Here is a 24,835-nt window from a genome sequence, read left to right on the forward strand (position 1 = left end):
AAATATAGTTTGGAGACCCAAAATGGTGATGTAGGTGCCCAAGTGCACTCTCATAGTACTGAGTGTGCTCCAAAAATACCAACTAATCCTATGGTGTAGTTGGCACCAGTTTGGGTGCAGATGGTAGTTTCATGGTGCAGTTGGGAGATTGGGTTGAAGGGTTGTTGATTTTGAGTTTGATTGTTGCCAAGTTGTTCTACTAGGGAGACAAGATGCTAGGGTTGATGTTATTATTGGATAGGAGATGTAGAATTAAGGTTATGACCTAAGGAATGATGTCCTAAGTGAAGGAAATGAAGGCTAAGAGGTGAAAAATGCAGATTAGAGTATGCTAATACAAGGGGACCTATCTAGGTACCTAAGGACACCTCTAAAGTCTTTGAATATTGTTTGGAAGCCCAAACTAGGTCTTAGACCACTAAGTGCACTCAAATGGTACCAATTGTGCCTATGGTGTAGTTGGGGATAGTTTGGGTGCAGTTGGTAGTTTTAGGGTGTAGTTGGTAAATTGAGCTGAAACTAAGGAAATTTTAAGTGCTAGGGTTTCCAAATTGATGTCACAGTGAGATAAACAATAGAGGACAATGGTAAGACTAGGATGAAGGTGTAGAATGAAGGTTAAGACACTCAGAATGATGGCTAAAATATGTAAGATGAAGGTATGGTATGCAAAGATACAGTATGGAAGATGCAAAGTGTAGATTTTGAGGTTGAAATGCAAAGACTAAAGAATGCAAACTAAACCTAATGAATGCAATATAAAAGATGAGGCATACTAAATGAGGACTAGAAAATGCAAGATGAAGCCTAGATGATGCATATATGAGGCTCAAACTAGGGTGAATGCAAGTGGTTTCTATGCAAGGATGAAATCTATGTTATTCCAAGCACGTTTAGGATCACAAGTTGCCATGTTTTCCAAGCCTTGAATGTATTGGACCAAAGTTTGAAAATTTTTGACAAAGGTTGCAACATTTTGATAATGTGTGAAGTTTTAACAAGGTTCAAATGATATTCAAGGTATTAATGTTTTACACACATGTAAAATATAATAAGACACAAATAACTATTGTTAAAAGTGAAAAAACACACCACAACCTAGTCTTTGGGACTGTATCCACTAATTTCCTACTTGAACCAAAGTTTAGCTATGTTTATCCAGAGTAGACAACTTAGGATCTTTGCACTACAGGCTCCCCCTTACAACACACTCACTTCTTGGGGCTACCAAGATCCACTTCCCAAGGGGAATGACTTCCCAAGGAATTGTTGTCTCTACTAAGGACCGCGAGAATGTAGGATGTCTTCATGGGCATGGGTGACCCCTTGAGCTAGTGGATAGAAATAATTTTGGCCATTAAAACAAGGTTTTTTTTAAGGGCATTCTATTTGGCAAGTGAATGATAAACATCCTCAAAAGTTCTTCTAGCCTTGACAACCATGATTTGACACACCAAAAGGGTACTGGAGGAGAGTTATCACATAGCAATACTGTCGACACAACTTTCACCATAATTGAGTTTTATATAGCAGCTAGAATGTTCACCTGGCTTTTGGCCCATTACCACTCTAAAGTTGTCCCCTAGCATACCCAATATCAGGTATCTTGGTCCAAGGCAGGCTTCCTATAGAAGTCACATGGATTTCTCTTACACCCAAGATCCATGAATGGTGAGGGGAGAGGATACATCCATGTGACCTTTAGGGTTTTAAACACCATAGACACACCAAGTAGAAAAGAAAAAGTCCATTTTATGCACCAAACAAAGTGTTATTTAATCTAGGAAATCCACACACATGGTTTTGACAAACACATAGGGTCTTCGACAATGTCCCACAAACAAGAATTAGTAGGTTTTTAATGATTAGTCTTCATCCAATGATTTCCACATGCTAAAAATAGACCATTAGTAACACAAAAACATCTTCTCTAGGTCCTAGAAAGAAATAGAAACCCTAGATGTAGATTCTGAGTTATGTATGTGCTTTCTGTGAACAAAGTGCACTCTGACAGAGCAGACTATGCCCTAGAAGGCTAGAATGGGTCAAGATGCCCCCAAGTGCACTTGGGGCCTAGAAGAGCATAGTTGGTAGTTTTTGGGCACAGTTGGGAGGCCAGTTGTAGAGTGTGTGGAAATGGTGCTCAAACAAGATCCAAAAACTAAAATTTTGAAAACTACTCTACTAAGTACACCTAGATAGTGTAGACTAGGCCCCTAGTGTAGTTGGTGCCTAGAAGGGCATAGTTGGTGGTTTCTAAGTGCAGTTAGTAATCTAGGAACAAAATATGGGGGTTATAATGGCTCCTAGGCTCCTAAAACTGCCTCCTAGGGGTCCCAAGTGCACCTTGATAGAGCAGAGTGCACCCTAGGATAGAAAGCTAACATAATGCATAACTAAGAGCATAAAATCATATTACTAGGCCCCCTGATTAGACTAGTTGTGATAAAGGAGAGAGAATAAGCATTATACCCCTCCAAGTGAACTCCTTCCTTGTACCTACAAGCACAAACACAAGAAACCCAAGTTAGTTAAGCATGTTCACATTAGGTTCACCAATTGTAGGACCAAAAAATTGTCTAATGTCTAACATACTATGAACAAATCAAAAAATCAATAAGCATACATTGACACCCTCTAGTCTACCATGAAAGCCAAATAAATAAAAAGGAAGCAACACAATGTTAGAAATCCCCTCTTTCATTTGTAGCTCCCATGTCCTTTTTTCTTCTCCATATGATGTAGCTCCAAATTGCCTATAATGCACACAATTAGGAAGCAAAAGCCTAGGATAGTGATAATGCTATGAGAATACTAGAAGATGTGATTTAAGCTTGAGAGATAGAGCCAAAGACTAAGAAACTAGGGACTCAAGGACTTAAGACTTAGGGACCAAAAATGAGAGGAAGAATGCCCATTTTGTAATCAACATACAAGATGACAACATTATAATTGTCACCTTGGATATGTGACTTAGTAAGAGATTCCATTGAGAATCCATGACACGTATGACACAAGATTCCAAGTGTACGATTGTATGATGCTTGGAAGTCAAACAAGACTATAAATGGAAGATGATCTATGATGCATGATGTGACACCTCAAATCCACTTAAAGCCAAGAATCTATGACAAGGAAGCCAAATATGGATGTGCATAAGGAATAAGAATATATGGATTATGACATATCTTAGCCAAGTGTAAATGGAGAATCCATGATGTGTCATGCCCATGTGTCATGATGATGTGAATGTCATGTGGAATATTTGAATTAAAAATCCATTATTCTACACAAATAGAAATTAGTAAAAATGGAATTAATAGTGGAAAATATGACTTAGTAAATTGTGAATTTCCATGGTTTGCAAATGATGAATCAATTAATTAATAAAATTAATTAATTGAGGAAAATAATTAGGAAGAATAATTAGTAAAATTGATAGGATTAAATTATGGGTTATTTAATCCTATAGATAAAAGTAGTAAATGATTGGCCAATTTGTTTAAGTGTGTTAGTATCCTTTGATGAAAATGTGATGATTATTATGCGGATTGACTAGGATGATGATGGATAAACAAAAGCCATGGTCAAATTTATTGACTGATTATCATGGCAAGGACACATGACATGAATTAAGTACATGTAACACTTAACCGATATCGTAAATCGATTAATATGGTTGATCATAATAACATCAATGGATGCTGTCAATATTATCAAGATGGTTTGATGATGTCATGATCTGACACTGAGGGACTTGACAATGTTGAAGATCAAATGACAAGAATGATGGTTTGACCTAGCACTGAGAGCCGTGATAGTACTAAGGTTAGATTGATAGGTTTTTGAGGCAATGAAAGCTACAAAAATGAATAGGATCAAACAAATGATGATATATTTTGGATGTTTGACATGTTTTGAGTTGATTAGGACTAATTTTGGGTGATTTTGAGTTGATTTAGGGTGATTTTGAGTTGATTTGGTGTGATTTTGAGTTGATTTGATGCAATTTTGAGTTGATTTGAAATGGTTTCAAAATGACATGCAATTGATGTGAAAGAGGATACGAATGATGAGGTATGATCAATTTGGTTGAAAGATCAGAGGTAGTGGAATGAGAGAATGGGACAAATCAGTGTATGTGATGAAACTATAGATGCAAACCATTTTAGACTTCCTCTTAGAGGAAGTCTAACCAAGTTAAGATCTTGGGGATGGAGGATTATAAGTTGGGAAAGATCATTGAAAATCAAAAGCTTGATATATAATATCCATTGTAGCAAGAAATGAATTAAAGAAATCCTTAAAAAGAAAGAAGGAGATGGAAATCTTGCAGAATGATACATAATATCAAGAAGAAGACATTGAAGGACTACTTGATGATGAAATTCTAGTGAAAGTGATGCAACAATAGCAGATCTCTTGGAGAAGAATAATACATTGAATGGTGTGAGAAGAGGACTAAAAAGAGAACATGAAATCCAATTAGTAAGACTGTGTGAAGTGATTGAACAAAAAAATAAGGTTGAGGAAGATAAGATAATGACTAATGAAGACAAAAGGAAAATGACCACAAGACTTGATGAAAGGATATTTGATGTATAGAAACTCACACACAAGAAATTTGATATGCTTTATAGATTGCATAGTGCAAATCAAGAACTCAATAGGAAACATGTCGAGATTACAAATCTGAAATTTGAGAATGAGTGCTTGAGGAATGAGTTAGGATTTGAAAAGGAATTCATTGAAAGTTTGAATAAACTCAAAGAAACTATGAGATACTATTAAGAGCTGATGAGATAAAAAAAAGACCCCATGACACATCTAGACTAGGCTATGTTGAGAACCTATCATTTATCTAGAAAGGAGAATCATTAATGAGTGGAAAACAGAGGAATGTGAAGCCAAAGAATAACAATCCTACATGTTATCATTGTGGGAAACCAGGACACACAATGAATGTTTGCAAAAGAAAGATTGGTAACAAAAACACTAAACCCAAATTTAATGGATACTATTTTTATTATAAGAATAATGGACATCAAGAACATGAGTGTAGATCTAAAGTTAGTAATACACCATTTGCACCTAGATTTGAAGTATATTTCTACAATTGTTAGAAGTACGAACATAAAGCTGAAGAATGTAGGTCATAGGAAAAACCTAACTGGATAACCAAGAAGCAAGGAAATGCTCCTAAGCAAGGTAACTCATACAATTGGGATTACAACACATGACACAATTGAAATTTATGTGGTGAATATGGTCATATTGTAGAAAATTTTATTATGATATATTTTTGAGGGAAATCCAAGAGTTGGATGAATGACAATATAGTTTTCTATAGTTGTCATAAGATTGGATATTTGAGTAGAAAATGTAGGACCTGAACACAAGCACCAAGCAATTAATAGAACAAAGGAAAATACATTGTTGATGTACAACATATAAGAAATTAGATGAACCAAACATGGAGAAAGAAGGATGAAGGCAACAACTATGGAACCAGTGAAGTTGAGATCACTCTATCTAGTGGATTAGGTGATCACACTACGTCAAACTAAGAAAAGAAGGTATGCAAGGAACTGCATTTCAAATGATTTATTTTTTATCAGTTCCTATTATTTATCAATTTCTAATTGTGAAACAAGTAAAGAACACATATATCGACTTGGAGCATAGTTGATATTGATCATTAGTATCAATGGAAATTGTTACTGAGTCACAATGTGGATTGAACTCATGTATTAAATAAGCTAATATGTTTGACCGAGCTATGTTTGAGGAAATGAATGTAATTGTGACTGATTTGGTGTTAAGAATGAGCCAATAAATGGAAGTATAAACACTAAGTTGTCATATGCGAGCTAAGATAGTTGTCATGCACTATGTGTTTACCTACTAAAAGTATAGAGCATTAAATGAAAGGGTATTTCAACCATTTGAAGGTATTTAGTCAATTTTGAGTTTATTTTTACACTCACCCAATGATTTAAAACCCTTAGAGAAATATCAAGGTGATTATAGAGCTATTTGTGTGAACTATAGAAGATTGTAGTGCACACTGTTGGAAAAATTGAGTAAGTTTGTAGAGTCTCTTTAAACTGAGTTTGAAATAATTTGAAGTTAAAAACTCTAGTTTGCAATGACATCATCTATGTCTATAAGTAAGAAGAGGGAGGCATTGGAGGACAACCATTCTTAGATTGTGCAAAATGATGTGTGCCCTTCAAAATTCAAGGCTTATCCAGAAATTGTGATGACTAGAGACTCATTTGGAGATTTGTCATCGATTCAACCTTGTGTCATTATGTTGCATGTTACATGTGCAATATTGGAAAAAATGGTGATTTCAAGCTAAGGAATGCACATGACAAGCTATGTATGAAGGAAGTATTGAAGGAGGAAAACAAAGTTGTGGCCAAGAAAGGGTTAACTCATGCCCTAGGTTTTCCCAAGGTTTTCAAGGTGAAGCGGATCAAGATTGTTTGAGCATATTTCATGACACAAAGTTGTGGCTAGAGAACATGCCATTTAAGATCACAAAGTTGATCATACATCAAGTAACTAGTTACCCTACTCATGACCAATTAAAGAATATTTGTTGGAAGGCTAAGAATATAATTGAAGACCTCACCAAGGAAAAATTGAATGGTTGAGGAATTTCTATTGATGCAATTGATGATCTTTTCATTGAGTTTTCAATCTAAGTGATTGTACATAAATTCTACCAGTTAGGCCAACTAAAAAGTGTGCCTTGCATAGCTATACATTTGGGATATTGTTACCAAGTTTTAGCCTTACCCTTTCAAAGCTTGAGGTCATTGGTTAAAGTGAGCGTGTTTCGAAGAGATAAGTGTCTAAGTATGTTTTAGGTCACTTCTGAACTTTCCTGAAATTCTTTGCTTCCTTCATTTTTTGGGTCTCCCTTTGGATTATCTTTACCTAATCTTTCTAAGTGGGTTTCCTATTTTTATGGTGTGTATGGGGTTTAGGTGAATTAGGTATGTCGGGGTGTGTTTTGGTGTCCTCCCAATGAGAAGTAAGTATTTTTTATTTCATTCTCTACCATCTTGCCCTAATTTTCTAGATCTCGCAAACTTTCAACCATTTAGCTAATTTTTCCATCAAGTGAACTACATCAAGTGTGAATCTGAAGTATAAAGCTGTGATAATGATTAATAGTTTGTGAATATGATTTTGTCAATGCTCAAAGACCTATGAAGTTGTGGATAAAAGCCAAAGTGAATCTCATTAAAATTTGGGGAGATAAGATCAAGTACTACAAGTAAATATGGGTCTTGGGTATCACTACTACATATCCATAGAAATGAAGTTGTTCAGCTTTGTTCCCCTACTTGTTTGAACTTGAGCCAAATTTCAAGCCCAATGATCAGATAGTGCAAGAAAAATGCTAAAAAGAACCATTTGAAGGCTCATAACTAGTAAGGCAAGCTCGAGTTTTAACATCAGAGCCATCAAACTAAAGTGCAAGGTTGAATGTTGTTTGTTGTGCTTTAGTCCAAAAAACATGGTTGAGAGAGATTTTTCTGTCCCAAGGAAATTAAAAAGATTACATGTCTATATGATTCAAGAATAGAAAGTCAAGACACTCTAAAAAATGAATATCTTTTGGAGATGCTCAGAAGATACTTCCGGAGAGGTTAGTGATGGCAATGTGAACCCAATATAAAGGAAAAGCAATATTTAAGGCCTTAAGTGGAAAGTGGAAGAGTAGAGTGCACAAGCTAACTAAAGGATTGATGCAAAAGAATTGTAATACCTTTATAAATGAGGTTGCACATGCACGAATGCAGATTTTAGAAAATGCATAGAAACTTAATGAAATGAGGGTCAACACATGAAGATGTTGCCCATTCAAATATGCATTACAAATGGGTTTTCCTATAACATGATATGAGATAACAATACATCAACAAATAAATGCATGAAACTAAAGAGGATCCTCCAATGGCCAACAAAGACCATTGGAGGATCTTTAGAAAACCTCCATTCAAAGGCCGCTCTCAAAACAAAGAAGAGATCTAGCTGATAAGAAATGAAAAGTAAAAAAAATCCTAAACTATTAAGATCCAATTTTCAGATTTCTCCCAAAATGAAGGTCTAATTTACAAACAAAAAAATGTATATAGAATACTACACAATCGCATCCATACAACACTAGAAACTCAAGAAAATTATAGGAAAAATCAAGGACTTCATTCTATTCACTTTCTCCCAAAAAATCTCACCCAAAAACTCTCTCTAAAAATCTTTCTTACAATATGCACAACTTTCAATTTTTTTAAAAAAAACTTCTAATGTAACTCCCAAGAAACCATCATAGCTTTCTTGTGGTAGTTACATTTTGAATGCCTACACATGATGCTTTAGGAATATTCATCATTTTCTTCCTTTTGATTTTTTCCATAAAGATTTTAAAAAATTATAAACTTTTAACTTACCCAAAATAAACTAAAATAAAATCATACTAAGTCCTAAGGGGATAATGTTGGGTAGGATTATAAGAATGCCACCTAAAAATTTCCACCACATGGAAAATGACTATTATTTTAAAACATAAAACACTAAACACACACACACACACACACACACACACACACACACACACATTTCAAATTTTAGATTTTAAATTCAAATCTTTCTGATATTTGCTTTGTGCCCCTCCATTTTAGTCATATTGCAAGTTGTCTTCCTATTGCCACCAGACATCTTGTTGAAATGCAATTCTACATTAATAATGGGGTATTTTATCTTCCTATCACATATTTGATCTTGCACCATACACCTGAATCTAATAAGTTTTCAAGTCCCTTGGAAACACCTGCAAAACAAAGCATTAGAAAAACATATGGATTCCTTCAGCTTGAATTTTGGTTTGTACTTGTCCTCCATTAGAAAAGTTGGCCTTGATTGAAGTTGTATCTTTTGAATTTGTATAATTTGTTACCTTGTCATAAACATATTCAGCCTCCTCTTCTTTTTCCATAACATTATTTGATATCTCTTATTTGGAAACTTCTTCATGCTGAGTGTCCATACTAACACCATGCCTTTTCCATTCTCCCATGATGGCTGAAAACTCTTCCCATAAATTAGATTCTTCTTCATGACTTTCTGCTACACATTATTTATCTTCATCGTCATGCCATTCCTCTTGGCATTTCACTTCACCATGCAATTTTAAGGCTTCATAGGAGTACCTTCCAGCATTGTACTCATCTCTATTTTCAAAGGACATATTACTATTCTAACCATAACTTTATCACACTCAAATCGCATAGGACTTGCCTCTTTACTCCTCTCATCAACATTTACTAGTTGCACTTCGTCTTGCTACAATTTATGTTCTTTCTGCACTTCATGTTCTCGCCCTTCCAAAGGACAACATACATGTATCATTATTGAGATTTCTATCCCAACATCACATACATCTACACTCTTTATGGCTTCCTTCTTCATAGTTTCATTATCCCCTACAAAAACTTCTTTCACTTTCTCTTTGACTTCATCATGCATTGGAAATGCTATCCTATCAATAAGGTCTAGACTTCTTGATTCCTTCCATGTTGTATCATCCTTCAATGAAAAAAAACAACCTTGTTTTCATGCTTGTTCATAATATATGTGTTCTCTCTACAACAATATATGGTTGACTTGTCATATTGCCATGCTCTTCCCAAAATCGAGTGACAATCTTTTAAAGGCATAATATCACATTTAATAGTATCAAAATATGGTCCAATATTAAAAGAATCATATAATTTTTCAAAAAAATCAATCCAATGTTCATCTCCCAATCCATATGCTTTGTAAGGTAAATCATGAGGTACTCTTGGAAGATTTAGTTTCTTAACCATTTTTTCTAAGATTATATTTTCAAAGGAATCACTATCAACTATAACTTTGAATACCTTGTTCTTACACTTGCACTTTGTTCGGAATATAGAATGTCTTTGGCTATAGCTTTGTCTTTCTGCTTCTTCTTCTTCCATTATGATGCAGATCTACACTCTAGAAACCTTTTGTGGATATACTCAACTCGAAGGGTTTCTTCAAAGGCTCACACTCATTAATCTGTAAACTTTCACAATCTGCACATTTTATTCTACTATAGTAACATAATTTGCTACATGAAAATATGACAGAAACATATTCTGTTATAATTTTCATTTCAAACTCTACTATAATAGGATCGAATGCTTCAAGAATAAAGAGCCAATCCACTTCTCAAAAATTGTAATTTTTCTCTTCCATTTACTATAAATAATCAACTAGTATTTGCTTCTTATTTTGTTGCCATACATACCATACCATGCACAAAGGAAACACTCTTCTTTTATTATCTTCTTTCTGCTACATGAACATAGGATTCTTCAAAAAGAGGATAATTATTTTTCCACAAAATCTATAATCTCGTTCTTTCACTTATTTGCTTCAAGTAGTAGTGATTTTTGTATTTATAGTAACAAGAATTTTGTCAAGCACTTATCCCCTAACTAAAGAAAATTGACCATCCTTTAACCAAGACCAAAACAAATTGTCCAACTTGATGCTACTGATTTTAGAATTGGAAATTTATTTCTTAAAGAAATCTTTTAAAAATTTGTCAAAACAAGTTGATGTTATTCTTTTTGATAGACTATCATTCAATCACTTATAAATTTTGGACCCGACAATATATCATAGATTGCTCTGGTGAAGTTCTGTATAACTTGATTTCCTCTAATGTATTCTAATTTCAGCAAGATCTAATGATTGGTTGGAAAGATATGACCAACGCAGCATGACTTCATTACAAAGAAACTAGTCTTGTTAACACCCACAAAACTTGTCCAACTTGGCACTCACAAAACCATAGCTTAGACTGAAAATGATTTGCATGCACTGAATTTTCCATAGAATGAATGGTGTTCTAGCTAGGCCTAACAAAATCTCACTCTAAATTCCAAATGAAATATAAACTAAGACAGTTCCCAAATGAGGGAACTTTCAATACTTTACGCATAAATCAGAGAAAGTTGGCCAAATTTAGACCCAAAAATTGTTGTGTTTTTCCTTCCCATTCTTTTACTCCAAACCAATCTTTGATGAACATGAGCATCTATCGAATATTTTCATATTCAAACTTCATGCAAATCATAGAAGAAAACATTCCAAACTAGTACCCACATATTATAAACTAAGATTGAAAATTTTAGACTTTATAAGTGTTGATATTCACTTGGTAATTTTCCCAAAAATAAATGAAGGATAAAAACTTGTTCAAAAGGGAAGTTTATGTGTTTCATTCCAAATTCCCATTAACATGTTGATTTTAGTTATAGAAAACTACCTTCTTTAACCCTATAATATGACAACACAGAAGCATGCAATTTGTTTTTAATTATCCTACCCAAACTCATCAATAAGATTCAAATCTATGAATCGATATTCTCCACACAACATAGAAGCATGCATGCAATGTTCAAAATATTCACACAATCGCAAAACATTTTCTCATCCCAAATCTTTTGTTGGGCTTTGATACCAACAATGATGTAGAGGGATTTTAATACCTTTAGAAATCAGGTTGCACATGCATGAATGCATATTTCACAAAATGCATAGAAATTTAATGAAATGAGGATCAACATATGAAGATGTTGCCCATTCAAATTTGCTTTACAACTGTGTTTTCTTATAACATGATATGAGATAACAATACGACAACAAATAAATACATGAAACTAAAGAGGATCATCTAATGGCTAACAAAGACCATTGGAGGATCTTTAGAAAACCTCCATTCAAAGGCCACTCTCAAAACAACAAACAGATTTCGCTGCTAGGAAATGAAAAGAAAAAATTAAAAAATGGTAAACTATTAAGATCTGATTTTCAGATTTCTCCCAAAATGAAGGTCTAAATATGAACAAAAAAATGTATATAGAATACTACACAATCACATCCATACAACACTAGAAACTCAAGAAAATTATAGGAAAACTCAAGGACTTCATTCTACTCACTTTCTCCAGAAAAATCTCTCCTAAAAACTCTCTCCAAAAATCTCTTTTTTTGAAAAACCTTCTAATGTAACTCCCAAGAAACTATCATAGCTTTCTTGTGGAAGTTACATTTTGAATGCCTACACATGATGCTTTAGGAATATTCATCATTTTCTTCCTTCTAACTTTTTCCATAAACATTTTCGATAATTAGAAACTTTTAACACACTAAAAATAAAATAAAATAAAATCATACTAAGTCCTAAGTGGATAATGTTGGATAGGCTTATACAAATTCCACCTAAACATTTCCACCACATGGAAAATGACTTTTATTTTAAAACATAAAATACTAAACTCTCTCTCTCTCTCTCTCTCTCTCTCTCTCTCACACACACACACACACACACACACACACACACACACACACACACACACACTAACATTTCAAATTTCAGATTTTAATTTCAAATATTTTTGTTATTTCCTTTGTGCTCTTGAATTTTAGTCATAGTGCAGGTTGCCTTCCTATTGCTTCCATACTTCCTATTGCAATACAATTCTACATTAATAATGGTGTATGCTATCTTCTTGTCGTATATGTGCTCCTACACCAAGGATTACTTCTTGTGCTATGATCCTAAATAAAGGAAAATGGGATTTGCGAAAAAGCTAAGTTTCTCTCTCTCTCTCTCTCTCTCTCTCACACACACACACACACACACACACACACACACACACACACACACACACACACACACACACACACACACACACACACACACACACACACACACACACGCTTTAATATTATAAAGTATATCTGCATTCCAGATTTTGAAGTGAAGTAATGAACCTCCCATAAAGAAAAATTATTTATACTATTAAGTAATTCTTAGTCATATCACTTTACTTTAAGTAAAGTAAGAGTGCTTTTGAGAACTTAGTATTTTATGTGTAAATGAATAGAAAGTTAAAATAGCTAGTACTCATGGAATTAAATGCAAATATATTCATTGCAATCATTGGCAAGTATAAGCACAACAATAGACCAAAAGAGTATGACCAGAATAACAACATGATATTCAATTCTTTATTTAAGTACACTAGGAGTGCCTATATATAAAGGCCTCTGGAATGCTTCTAGAATGCCTAGGAATCAACAACATGATAAGTCATACAACTAAGCACATGTCCACCAGGTGTGGGTTATCCTCCATTAAGCACATGAGTAAGTGCAATGTTGAGAGGATAAGCCTACAAAGGTGTAGCACACAAAATTATATTGTAGACACCATGTGCTTAAATAGGAGTGCAAACAACTATGTTGTCTACATGACAACTCAATTAATTATGCAAAATCCAGTGTTGTAAACACCATGTGTTGAATTAGAGTTGCTTACTCTGGTGTTGTCAACATGACAACTCATAAGAGTACACAAACTCTTAAGTGTCCCACCTAAGAAATAATAAAATAATGCATAATAATAAAATAATGCATTGACATAAGTGAACTTAAGTAAAGTGTAATAAGTAAATACTTATTTACACCAACACCCCCTATTAAGTGAAACTTAGGGAAATGCACTTAAGCTTACAAAATTTAGGATGAAATGCAAGATGGGTCTCAACTACTAGGCCATGTTAGGTACCCATGTACATAATGCAATGTAATCTCTCATAAAGAAAAGAAAGAGGGAAAACCTCATGGGAAAAACCCTCCCCCAAAAAGAGAGATGAAAAAATAAGATGCATGGATGGATGGAGTAATCAAGGCCCCCCCATTATAACATACATCAAGTATATACAAAAGAGAAGTATGAGAAGAACAATATCCCAAAGGAGGAAAAGGTCCCTCCACAAGAGAGAGAAGAAGAGAGACAAGGTAGTACCCCCCACAAATGAAGAGTGCCAATCACCGATAGCTGCTCCATGTAGAAGCTAATCCACGACTGCTAAATAATGTTCCTCCCCTTTGGAAGAAACAATATCATAGGTAAATATGAGATGCTTCCCCAATGTGTAGAAAGAATCCTGATGATCAATGATGCCTCTAAAACCTGCTCAACTGTCCTTGTGTCGATACTGACTATCACCCCTTCCAACATTATTGAAAATAACGAGTGAAAATCTAGCAAGGATGGATGTAGAACCTATGCCAAAGAACCTATGGTCTCCTTAAATGATAAAGAGACCTCCTACAATTGCTATACATAAGAATCCACAATCATATCAACCTATGAAGATTGATCATGTAGAGAATGGACATGAGGGTCAGAATCCCTTGCAACCACTGAAGAAGGATCGTCATCATCAAAGAGAAGATGTATATCATTAATGATGTCTCCCAAATCTGCTATGTGTGACTCCATGAACAAACTTGAAATTTCTATCAAGAAGTCATGACTGATGCTAGAGCTGGAAGACTAGGTGTACCCTACTGTGCTAGACCTATCACTATGGCTATATATGCATGTGGAATGTGTTGATGATGTGACCTCTTCTTGTATCTATCAATAGGAACCCACATATTTGAATATGTTGAATCACTATCGCTAGTGTCACTATCAGTTTCCACAATGTATGAAGTATAGAGAGGATTAGAGGATAAGCTGGGTGAACTTTCCTCAAAGTGAAAATTCCTCTCAATAAAGATCTCATGTGTCTTAGGATCCATATGTTTGTATGTCTTAACACCATCTTTATATTCAATGAAAGTATAAGGCCTAGGTGGTGGTGCCTTGCATCCCCTAGAAGATATGTTTGCCCATGCTAGACAACCAAAGACTCTGAATTGTTTTACAACTAGTTTTGTACCACACCATGCATTAAAAGAAGTCTTTCCATTTAAGGCATTATGAGGAGACCTATTAAGTATGTGATTGGCATTTCTGATAGCTTCAACTTCAAGTGATGGATCAAGAGACTTGGCTTGTATCATGCAACTTTTCATTGACTTAAGAGTTCGTAACCTCAGTGCTACAACATCTATCTTATGCAGACTGAATGCTGGTGGATTCTGAAGATCAATACCCTCAATTTTGCAAAAGTCTTTAACTCTTGTGTTCACATATCTACTTTCATTGTCCATCTGAATAATATTGATGGCTTTCCTTGATTAAATTTCAACATGAATCTTGAAGGCTAGAAACTTGTAAAACACTTCATTCTTGTGATGAAAGAAGACCTATGAGTAGCATGAAAAGTCATCAATGAAAGTGATTATGTAGTGACCTTGGCTGATTGATGTTAGTACAAAAGGACCTGCTACTACCATGTGAACCAACTGAAGAACAACTGGTGCTCTTGAAGACTTCTTTTTATCAAACTTCTCCTCTAGATGCATATCCACTAAACATGTTGAACATTCACCCTTAGAAAAGTTGATTGTAGGTAGACCTTTGACCATATTGTTTGAGCAAAGTTGATGAGCATAGTGGAAGGCAAGATGTCTAGATCGTTGATGCTATAATTTGATTTGTGGATGAGATTGAGTCAGCAAGGCATGTGAAGGAGACTTAGGCACAAAGTGGGAGAAAGAATACAACCTTGTGTTATGCTTAACTTTACCCATTGCGACCAATGAATCATCTTTGAGAGTGTGCACCATTACTAAATCTGGAAGGAACTCAACTTTATTGCCATCTCCATAGTGAGTGGTTTGGTAAATTGAGAGGAGAGTAGAGCTTAGGTTAGGAATATAGAGAACGTCTTTGAATTCCATATTTTCCATCTGTACATGTCCTGTCCCTTCAACTTCCAATTTTTGATTATCTCTTACAAAGATGTGTGGTACCTTAGACTACTTCAATGAAGAAAAGTCTCCTTTTGAAGAACCCATATGATATGAGGCACCTGAGTCAAGAATCTATTCCACTGAAGAACTTGAGTTTTCCATAAGTGCTTGCCCTTTGCCCTTTGAATCTGAAGATGAAGATCCTTTCTCCTTATAAGAATTAGGTAGTGGAACATTGTGTTTCTTTATGATGTTCATTAACTCATCAATATTTTTATGATAAAACTCATGTTCATCATGACCCAATTTTTTGCAATAGGCACACTTTTTCTTCTCCTTATTAGTGTCCCCCTTCTTAGTTAAATTCTAGGAAGACTTGCATTATATATTCGATGTTGGAGTTGTTTTTTTTGTATCCTCTTGTCTGTTGTTTTTCCACTTCTTCTTCTTGCCCTTTCCTGTATTTGAAGTTTGTTCAACTGAATTTTGAGAACCCTCATTATTTGCCACCAATGCCTTAGACTTGGACGACTAGAGAATCCCCATTGATTGCAACTTCTTTTCTTCATCATCCAATAGTTGAGCATAATGATCAAAAGTGACATTCTAATAGGTAGCCCCTAATGTAGTCTTTGTGGTGTTGTAAGAAGAAATAAATGTGGAGTACTCATATGTCAACTTATTACGAATGAGATAGATTAACCTGTCATCTTTCATAGGAATTCAACTATCATCAAGCTTCATTCTTAGTTCATTCACCTTAATGATGAAATCCTATATAGAATCAAATGTCTTAAGATCTAAGGAGACAAGCTCATATTCAATATTGTAAACATCCTCCTTAGACACTTTACCATACAGGTTTTTGAAGGCATCGCAAGCATCCTTGGATGTCTTATACTTCTCAATCTGATAGAGAAATTTGTCTTCAACCCCCAACATAATATCACCTAGGGCTTTCCTATTCGCAGATTTCCAAGCATTAATATCATGTTTAGATACTTGATCACCTATTGGTTTAGGAAGGGTACCATCTACATATTGAGAAACTTCATTATGCATTAATTGCGGTACACAACACCAAGAAACACCCTCCCTTTTCACTCAATCAAGAACAACGCCCCCCCCCCCCCAACAAAAAAAAAGATGCTTTTGGCACTTTATATGCAGTGCATTTACAATAGCCACTTGCCAATTTTGGCCTTAGTAGACTTCTGATTTTGCCTTTTTACATCCTCCTCATAGAGTTCAAAACTGGAACATTAGAATGTATCTCAGATATACTAAAATTCTAAGGTTATATCAAAGCATTACAATGCAGAAAAGGACCTAATTCTAAAAGTAATATTTTTGTCCACACAACCCTATAATCTGATTGCAGATTTGGAAAGTAGACAAGTAACAATGCACTTTCAAAAAAAAGAACCTAATTTCTAGTCCAGATGAGCCTGTATGGAGCAATTGAAGTTGCAAAATGTAGGATTAGACAGGTATAGTCACCAGAAAATGTAATTTCTGACAAATCCATGCATCAAAACTAGAAAAAAACTACACCACTAAAAATTTTAGAAATTTTTTCCCAAAATAAAAAAGAAGTGCACTTGATTTGGAGCCTGGATGTCCGAGATATGGCCTCCCAAAGTTAGACTATCAAATCAAAAATGAATTTGGAGAAGGGTCGGATCAGCAAAAGATGAGGTTAAATTTGACGGTCAAATGACCATCACAGTAGTTCTAAATTGCTTGGGAATGATGGTCATATGGATGTCAAATTTAAGACAACAAAATGATGACATCAACGAACTCGACCCTTTAGATGAAATCACTACTGATGTCAACATCATACAGATGATCCATGTGTCATGTATTAATTTTTACACATGTTATTCTGGAGACATGGACTCATTCATGTCTTGATGAGTTAGTCGTACATGGTGCTTATGTAGCAAAAAGATTTGGCAGAGCACTACAGAAGGTGATGCATGTCAGACTGTCTCACATTGCCATGTGGCAATTTGGAAGTTGCCAAAAAAATGCCAGAGTTAGTGTAGAAGGACTTTCTGGCAGATGATGCCCAGAGAACCTTTTAGGCTAGTAGGATGTTTTAAATGGCTAAGTAATTTCCAACTAGAAAAGAGGGAAATAATGATGAAAAGGGTTTTACAATTGTCGGTGGTTGGAATATCTTTACTATTGCTGCAATGATCAACAACACTAGATATGCAATGATACCACCATGAATTGGTGTGTTGATGCTAAGAAATATTTTAGATTACCAGTGGTATGAGAAAAAAATTCCACATTGGCAATGGTTTACGCTTGCAACATATTTAAAAAGAACAACACTTGTACCTTAAATAATAAGCAAGGTCCATTGATATATTTGAAGTGGATTCAGCCAGTGGAAAGAAGGTAGTGCCAGATTTAGGCTGCTAGAATTTTAATTTTCTACCAGTGGTTAAAATTCTTAGCTGGACTATTATAAACCACTAAATATTGAAGGAATATTCTGCAAATATTCCCTACAGGGGCCAGGGTTTCACCGCTCAGTGCCTGCAATTTTTTTCCTTTGCAGCCTCGATGGGCTAAAAACTATTTTTGAAAATTTTCACAAAAAAGAAGACAGAAAAGTAGATGGAAAAGTAGACAAAATTTTAAGAGAAAAAATAAATTTGATCTGTAAACAAAATTGTAGATCTAAATAACGATCATACCAAATTTACAAATTGGGCCTTTGGGTGCTAGTTTTCCAAAAAACTTTTGCCTTGAAATTGACTATATCACAATATAGGCGAATTTATAGTCAATTTTCACCAAATCGAAGTTCCAAATGTAATGGAAAGGTCCACTTTGGCTCTAGATGCTCCCAATTTCTATAGATTCTCTAGATTTGGGTCAAGGTGTTGAAGCAAGAATGGTCTCAAATGGCTATGTGAAAAGAATGTCCTCAAGCTTTGACACCATGTAAGAATTTACCTTAGGGAAAAATTCACCCAAGACCAAGGAAATCAAGCACAAGCACAACAATAGACCAAAAGAGTATGCTTAGAATAGTGATATGATATTCAAGTCATTATTTAAGTACACTAGGAGTGCATGTATATAAAGGCCTTTGAAATGCTTCTAGAATGCCTAGAAATCAACAACATGATAAGTCATAAAACCAAGCACATGTCGACCAGGTGTGGGTTATCCTCCGTTAAGCACAGGAGTAAGTGTGATGATGAGAGGATAAGCCTACAAAGGTGTAGCATACAAAATTATGTTGTAGACAACATGTGCTTAAATATGAGTGCAAATAACTATGTTGTCTAGATGACAATTCAGTTAATTATGCAAACTCTAGTGTTGTAGACACCATGTATTGAATTAGAGTTGCTTACTCCATTTTTGTCAACTTGACAACTCATAAGAGTATGCAAATCCCTAAGTGTCTCACCTAAGAAATAATAAAATAATGCATAATAATAAAATGATGTATTGACCTCAGTAAACTTAAGTAAAGTGTAATAAGTAAATATTTATTTACACCAACAATTTTATTTGTATGGTGCTAACGTTTTAATTCCTAAAGCTATTTCATCAAAATTGCATGCAATTTATTTCTTCAAGTATAATTTAATGACTATTTACTACATACTATGCAATCATAGTTAATGACAATCAGAGCTAATGGTTATGATAGATTAGTTGGCTTGAATAGTGAGTTAAAAGATGTTATAGATACATCCTTCAAGTTCTATGATTTGGGTGATCTTTATAGGAGGTTTAATTCCTAACCCATTCACCCAATCACTCATAAACTTAAAGAGAGTAGATTGGGAGAAGCAGTTGGATTTCCAATAGTAGTTCATGAACTTAAGTTAGTGAAGAAGCACGTAGAGAGATACAACATGGAAACAAATCAGATTTTGTTTCCTAACTAGTCCATTCTCATATCAATTAACAAAGTGTTGATGCAGTTTGCATTTGGAATCCTTGTAAAGGAGAGATATTGTGAGATTGATTTCAGGTTCTCTACATCCATATTAATGAGAAGAAGACCCTTAGATGGGAGGACATGTAGAGGATGTGGTTCCAGACTACTCGCTCAAAGAAGAGAAAAATGACATAGACTCTATTTAGCACAAATATGAAGTGATAGATTATGGATATCCTCGCACTTCAACTCATATTGAAAGGAAAAGAAGAAACTTTTGAGTTCATTGAGCACCACTTCTTCCTAGTACAAGCAATCTATGTTGACAAGATGCAAATTGATTGGACAAAGATCATGTGTGATCAACTCACCTCATGATTTAGTCAGCCAGAGGATTCAAGCAATTCTACATGTCCTCTTATTTAATCTATGCTTCGGCAATCCACTACTTGTGGCCTAGACTCCCTATCATCCCAAATTATGATGAGCCCACCAAAGTTGATGAATTCTACCCACATCTGTAACTACAAAGGAGCTATGAGGAATATGCAACTATCAATGATGCTTTTACAATGAGTGTTAGCCAAGAATTGCAAGGTTTCCCTGGAGGAGATTCTCACTAGAGGCATTTTTGGCCATAAGCCAGTTTGGATGCTCATTCATCCAACTCTTAAGTTTCTCCTATTTTTGAATAGGGGCTTATGATGGATTCCCTAAGAGGTTACCAAGGTATCCTAAAGACAAGGTGGTCCTAGTTGAACTATGTTGACAAATACTTGAGGTAAACACCCTATGTTCCAATGTCAAGAAGATTGTTAGGATTCTATTTCCTATAGAGGTAGGTCCATATTCATGTGCCTCTAGATCAGATGCTCAGAATTTGGTGAAGATTTTTGAGAGAAAAATTAAGTTGTTAAACTATGAGGTTCTTAAGCCTCAATATGATCCAATTAATTTTGTAAGGGATCATTTGAAGTTGAGATATGCCAACATGCATGTCTTTGATATTGAAGATTCTTGGTCTAGGAATTTCAACAAGTACCAAACTTGGGAGAGATTTTGGTCAAGGCTTTCCATTGATGAAATACAATTTTATAATGATTACGTTGATGTTTCTAATCTTGTAGATGGAGCCTACATTCAACCCACTTCTTATGAGAAGATCAAGGGCACACTAATTCTGTCTACCCTACCTATAGATTTAGTCATTGATACCATGGAGGTTCTCATTTAGGGTATAATCAAAAGAATTGACACATGGGTGGAGTGAACCCAAGCAAGGAAGAAGAGGACCAGAAGAACTGGTTCAATGGGTGGAGTATTAGTTGGAGCTGGCTAGTTAGCTGGAACAACCACTACTATAGACACTATATCAACATCTGTAGGGTCATTATATTCTATTGTCCAAGGTGAAGACCAACCTTTGAAAAATACTATGCCACTCACCTCTACCTAAAAAGTTGGCCCTCTTCTAAACATCAAGAAGAGTGGGGAGAAGGAAGATGAAAAGGATAAGGGGAAGGAACAAGAAAAATCAATGGAAAAGCCAATTTCCCCTGTTCAAGTCATCAATTTGGATGGTGATACTAACCTCATAGATGGCTAGGATTAGGAAACATCTTAGCAAGGGGATAGTTTATCCCTTTCGATGACCAAGGTGGTTGCCTTCCTAGTTTCTTACTAGAGCAAGCCAACTCCATTGATCTTGAGGAAGCTATTCGACCCTTCAGTACTTCAATCTACTATCAATGTGCTCTCTATATAGTCTTGGCTCAAAGAGACCATTGATAGGAAGAAGAGGAGATACAAGGATGTAGCCCCATTAAAGGACTTGATCACACAAGTCACCTCCTCTCAGCCATCCAAGAAGACAAAGAAGCAAAAACCAATTACTACATTGGCAATAGATTTAACAACTAGCCACATGCAAGTTGAGATTCCTAAGCCACAAAAATTTGGAAGATTTTAGGAGCTCTCAAAGGGTAATTTCTAGATTAGGTCAATTGACCTTGGCATCCCAGTTCATGACTGCATGGTAAACATGTGGAAGTCAACTAATGAAAATATTGAGGATAAGCTATAAGAGCTTAGAGCGAAGAAGGAGATATTGAAGGCCTCAAATAGAGGGCTAGTGGATTACATAAAGTCTACACTTGAATGAAATTCTTCGAGTCAATTTGACCTAATTATAAAGAGGAACAAGAACTTTCTCCTAAAGCTACAACAAGAAAGACAATTTGAGCAAGTAGGCTGAGCTTGGGTAGATCAGATGAAGGCTCAAGGTCCCCCACTAGTTGAGAATTTGGAAAGCCTAGTGTTGGATGCTCACAAGCTTAGGGAAGCAGATTTAGATCATCAAACAACTATAGAAATGACAATGAACAAGATGATAGAGCAATTGGCCCTTTTACAAGAAGTGATAGACATGAATACCAATGTTACCATTACTCACAAGATTGTGAAGATTTGATACAGGAAGCTCCCCTTAATACCATAAACTCATAACAAAAATCTAGAAACAACAAAAAATGTAAGAACAAAATATGGACTTCTTATTTGCACTGTAAATGCAAAATTATAGAATTTATAAGTACAATATGCTAACCCACATGGGTGCCTTCAATACAATAATTTGCAAGACAAGCTGTGAACTATTTCCAAAGTTGTCCTAGACAATATTTGGACATTTCTTAAATAGGTAGTTTGATGCCACCCGAGAAGGTTTTAGATGCTCAAACTTAATACTTAGGGACGACAGACCCTAACAATACACATAGAGTCGGCCAAATACATCTTTGACAAATTATTTAAAAAAATTTGGTAGCCCAACTTCTGAAGGCCATAACTCACGAACCATTGCTTCGATTAGCTATTATAACCACTTTTCAAAAATGCTAGCTCCTGATCTATAGGCTCAAAATCATGCTAGCACCATTTTGTTGAGTTCTTAGACCTCATCTGAGCAATCTAAGGCCTCCAACGTTGAGCCCAATGATTTTTTTGCAAATTTTTTCACTGAAAATCCACAATAACTTCTTTGATACTAATGCTTGAGCAATAAGATTTTTATGGTAGGCTTACAACTCTAAAATATAGAAAATAAGAACATTCCAAGCTTGTATGAAAAACTTACCAAAAGTAGTAAGTTCCAATAAATAATAACCACCCTATCTACTAGTCCTTATTAAAATAGAAAAGGCTAAAATTAAAATATTTTTGAGTGATGCAAGATTGCTTTTGCACCCAGGATGCTCCTGCATCAGACACCTGGGTAATTTGAGAAGTGATTCTGTCATGTCTCAGGTGTTTAGAGGAAAACCAAGATGATTAACCTCCTCCTTTGCTAGCCATGATAAATCCTCAACTGGTCTCCCTTTCCATTTGATCGGATATTCCTTATAAATTATGTTTCTAGTACTTTTTCCAACATGACTATCTAATATCTCCTCAATCTCTTTTGTAGCCAAACTAGATGTGGGAATGCTCCACTATGCTTTTGCAACTTCATATCTATCACCTTCTTCATAATACTCTATCAAATTTGAAATATTAAATACTAGTGAAATATTCAATTCAGCAAGAAAATCCACTTCATATGCATTGGCAGAATCATGCCTCTTCATTATCTTGCATGGTCCAAACTTCTTCATCTTCAGCTTATTAAATGTACCCACTAGAAAATTCTCCTTTCTCAAATAAACCATGATTTCATCTCTAATTTGAAATTCCTTATATCTCCTTTTCTATCTTAGCCTTATATTGTGTATTCATCTTTATGATGTGCTTCCTCACCTCTACATGGATGTTCTTCAAATTTTTAGCAAAATATTCTACTTCAGCACTACTTATCTCTCCTTTATCCAACTACCTTAGTTCAGAAGCATTTTTTGGGACTACTCACGTATGCAATCTAGAATAGTGATTTACTAGTACTCCTACTGATAGAATTATTATATGCAAATTCTGCATGTGGTAAAATCATATCCCATCCTTTTGGTTTATCTCCAACCAAGCATCTTAACAAGTTTCCCAAATTGTGATTCACAACTTCTGTCTGTCCATCAGTCTGTGGATGATGTGATGACTTAAACTTCAAATCTATCTTCAACTTCTTCCATAATGTATTCCAGAAATACCCAACAAATTTGGTATCTCAAACTGAAACTATACTCTTTGGTAGACCATGTAATCTCACCACTTCTCTAAAAAACAACTCTACTACATGAACAACATCACTAGTCTTCTTACAAGGAATAAAATGTGCCATCTTAAAAAACCTATCAACCACCACAAAAATAGAATCATGCCCATGCTATGTCCTCGGTAATCCAAGAACAAAATCCATGCTGATATGCTCCCATGACTTCTTTGGTACAAGTAATGGTTGATACAACCCTGTATTCTACTTCACTCCTTTCACCACCTGAGATACTCTACAACTTTGTACAAACTTCATCACATCTTGCTACAACTATGGCCAGTCATAATTTTTAGAAACCAAAGCTATGGTTTTATCTCTACCAAAATGTCCATGTAAAAATTTTTCGTAGTGTAGAATTCACCCAAGACCAAGGAATTCAAACACAAGTACAACAATAGACCAAATAGAGTATGATCAGAATGATGGTAAATTCATTCAATATTGATTAAAGTACACTAAGAGTACATGCATATAAAGGCCTTTGGAAAGCTTCTAGAATACATAGAAGTCAACAATATGATAAGTCATACAACTAGGCACATGTCCACCATATATGGATTATCCTCCATTAAGCACGAGAGTAAGTGCAATGATGAGAGGATAAGCCTACAAAGGTGTAGCACAAAAAATAATGTTGCAAACACCATGAGTTAAATTAAGAGTGTGAATAACTATGTTGTCTACATGACAACTCAGTTAATGATGCAAACTCCAATATTGTAGACACCATGTGCTGAATTAGAGTTGCTTACTCCAGTGTTGTCAACATGACAACTCATAAGAGTACATAAACTCCTAAGTGTCTCACCTAAAATAAAATAAAATAATGCAATATAATAAAATAATGCATTGACCTAAGTAAACTTAAGTAAAGTGTAAATAGTAAATACTTATTTACACCAACACCCCCCCTTAAGTGCAACTTAGGGGAATGCACTTAAGTTCACAAGAACTGGGATGAAATG

The sequence above is a fragment of the Cupressus sempervirens genome, chromosome 1 (assembly GCF_028749045.1).
Source record: "Cupressus sempervirens isolate cs-2001-9-10 chromosome 1, ASM2874904v1, whole genome shotgun sequence".
Lineage (NCBI taxonomy): Eukaryota > Viridiplantae > Streptophyta > Pinopsida > Cupressales > Cupressaceae > Cupressus > Cupressus sempervirens.